A 3,475-nucleotide genomic window follows, 5' to 3' on the forward strand; every position below is an offset into this window, starting at 1 on the left:
TACGGTAAGGGCAGCAACTCTTGCTCCATTTCCAACGCGAAGCTCTACCTCACCTTTTGCTAGTTTTCTAATTCTTCTTACTCCTTACACATCATCAACTATGTGAGAACTACAACCGGTATCTAATACTCATAAAGAAGTTGAAGTTAAATTGATTTCTATAACATGATATACCTGAAGTGGAAGCACCCGACTTCTTTTCTTCCAAGTATATAGGGCAGTTTCTCTTCTAGTGACCTATCTTATCACAGTGGAAGCACTTGCTTTCTGTGACTGCTTTAAGGCTTAGCGGTGGGCTAAGGTTTTTCAGAAGCAATGACAACTTGCTTTCCTTTGTCCTTCTTTCCTGCCCATTTCTTCTCGAAACCATTTCCGTTTTGGACCATCAAAACTTCTGTCTTTGGTTTGGGAATGTTCCTCTCAGCCTTGACTAGTAACCCATGCAGATCTTGCAAAGCCTTTTTAGACTCATGCATGTTGAAAGTCATCCTGAACTAATTGAAGTTGTGAAGCAATAAATGAAGAATTATATCAGTACCTAACTCTTCCCTATAAGAGAACCCAAGTCATTCCATGCTCTCAAAAAGACCCATCATTTTGAAAACATGTGGGCTAACAACTTGACCCAACTTTATGTGACAATCCAAAATCTCCTTATTGGTCTCATACCTCTCAATTCGGGACCGTTTTTGAAATACGGCCCTCAACTCCTGCATGTCAGTGTAAGCATCCTTAGTTTTGAACCTCTCGAGGAGGTCAGGCTCCATGACTGCCACCATCAAACATGTGATTGGTATAAACCTATCATTAGCCTGTTTAGCACAACATTTGCCTGCTTCAGTTACTTCATTAGTTATTACTGGAAGTGGGGTTTCTAAGACATCCTCTCTATCCTCATACCTTAGGACGAGTCTTAGAGTTCTTTCCCAATTAATGAATTTTTCTCCATCCGGCCTATCCTTCTCAAGGAAATGAAGGATGTTCAAAATAGAGTTGTTATTGTTATTAGTCATAGTATTTATAGACAGAAAAATCAAAAGAAAAGTTGAATTTTATGTTTATAAAAGAACATGAAACATGCAAAGCTTTCTAGGTTGGTCACTCTATTCAATTTAGATGTCATAATTTGAATAAGTGAATATAAGATCATATCAACATGCAACATTAAGCAGACGGAGACCTTATCTTATAGTTACATTCTAAAGGTAAGTAAACTCTTTTACTAATTATAAGATCGTATAATTCTTGTTTAGATAGGAAAACATCGCATGCTTAACTATCTCTTGCTTCAAAATCCAAAACGCTTTTGATGATTTTGTTGAGGACAACCATACTGAGTAGCAAAATTTGCAATTTCACCTTATCTCCGAAAATTAACGATAACACCTTGCGGAGGCATGACCTATTACTATTAATTAAGGGTTAATAAGTACTTTATGTTTGGAAAAGCTAACCTCAATATTTACGGGACCTAAGTTTTGTTATAGCCTAAAAATCAAGGGCTACCAAGATGACACGTGGCTTCATCCTAGCCTTACATGTGGTGCGTGCTTATGAAGGTAAAGTACATGGGTCAGAAGATTATGTGGGCTAAATGTACACTTTTCTGAGGAAAAAGATAACTAGAACCATCTTATGCCCAAATTTACTTAGGCCCAGCTAGAGCAACCTATATCCCTCATAAAGGTGAGGTGTACTGACCAATCAGCTTGCCACGTGTCACCATTTATTGCTTAGCCAATCAGATGCTCCCAAATTAGGGTGACATCAAGGTACAACAGTCATTTCAAAGTATAAATAGTCCTTGAAATCAGGGGAAAGGTACGTTTTTCAGAGCATAGTACTGTTATTCTGCCATAAATTCTCTCTCTCTCTACTTTCTCTCTCTAAAAGTTCCTTCATATCCCTGATATCTGACTTAAGCATCGGAGGGGGAAATACCACCCAAACCTCCAGGGTGGTCCCTTTTTTGCAGGTGCTGTCGGAGCTCGTATCGGGATTCGAGTCCATCATTGTTGCACAAGTCTCCAAGTTGAGAACCTATTGTTGGGAACAGTTGTATTGGTTTACTAGTTTCATACTACGTAACATTTGGCGCCGTCTGTGGGGAGACGCAACAATGACTGATTGTCACTCATCAAACATTGCAAGAAATAGAAGCTTTAGAGTCCAAGTAGAGGATACGGTGGATGACGAGAGGCCACCCGGAGGACGGGACAGACACCATGCTGCCGTTCATCTTGAGGGAAGAAGTGGGACCCCTGTCATTCAGGAGAATCTTGATCGTCTAGTGACAGCTGGTCATCTGGAAACTGTCTTAAATGACTTCAACCAGATGGCCGTGTTATGGAGGACAAATTAAGAACAACATGCTGTTTTTCAGATAGCCAGGAGAGAGGCGCTGAGCCGCTCAAGGGAAAGTCTCAAGAAGGTCGTCCAGGACCAGCCGGCACCACGGCCAGAGTTGTCCTAGCCACCTTCTAAGGGAAAACAGCTAGCTGTCAGTGAGCCAAGAAGGAAGATGGACAAGAAGCTGGTAGTCCGTCCAGGAGATAACATTCCCCCCACTAGTCACAAGATGGAGACAACTGCTAGGGAGTATCTGGAAGCCAAGAGGGCTGCTGCGTTTCAACGTTCAGCTTCAGGTTCTACTCCTTAGATGAAGGATCCTTCATTGAGAGTTCCGTCTAAGACAGCAGCAAAAAGTCATAGACCTTCGGCTATTCAGCCAAGGCAAGAAAAAACAAGGACACAACCTATGGAGTACAAGCGTCAGGTCGTCACCAATACCTCTTCAAACCCAGTATTGAAGGAGTACCGCCGGGAGCACATACCCACTGAGGGTCAGGCTGGGGCACTCCAGATTAATTGGCCTACTCCCTTTTCGGTCAGAATCATGGAGTCTCCTCCTTTCCCAAAGGTTAAGCTCCCGACGATCGAGCCTTTTGATGGTACAACAGATCCAGACGATCATTTGTCAGCCTACAAACACCAGATGTACGTCCAAGGAGTTGATGACGCTACATGGTGTAAGAACTTTCCAGCCACATTGAAGGGAGTGGCGCAGAAATGGTTCAACAATTTACCTCCTAACTCGGTGAACAATTTACTGAGCTTAGTATCTTGTTTACCAGCCATTTTGTGGCAAACCGTCAAGAACAAAAGACAAGTATGCATTTAGAAAAGGTAGTTCAAGGGCCTAAAGAAGCCTTAAGGAGTTATGTGAAGCGGTTCAATTTGGAAGCATTGCAGATCCAGGATCTGAATGCTGGAGTGGCGTTTGACGCCTTCATCCGAGGTCTAAGACCTGACAGCTTTAAGTTTGATTTAGTGAAGAAGAAGATCAACCTTAACAGAGGCTCTGAAGAGCCGAAGCTTCATCCATGCCACGGAAGTTTGTGCAGAAGCAAAACAGCCGGAGGGAAGAAATGAGAAGCAGTCAGCCAAAAAAGAGTCTCCCAAGAAAGCTGAAACT

This window comes from Beta vulgaris, chromosome 8 (assembly GCF_026745355.1).
Source record: "Beta vulgaris subsp. vulgaris cultivar EL10 chromosome 8, EL10.2, whole genome shotgun sequence".
Lineage (NCBI taxonomy): Eukaryota > Viridiplantae > Streptophyta > Magnoliopsida > Caryophyllales > Amaranthaceae > Beta > Beta vulgaris.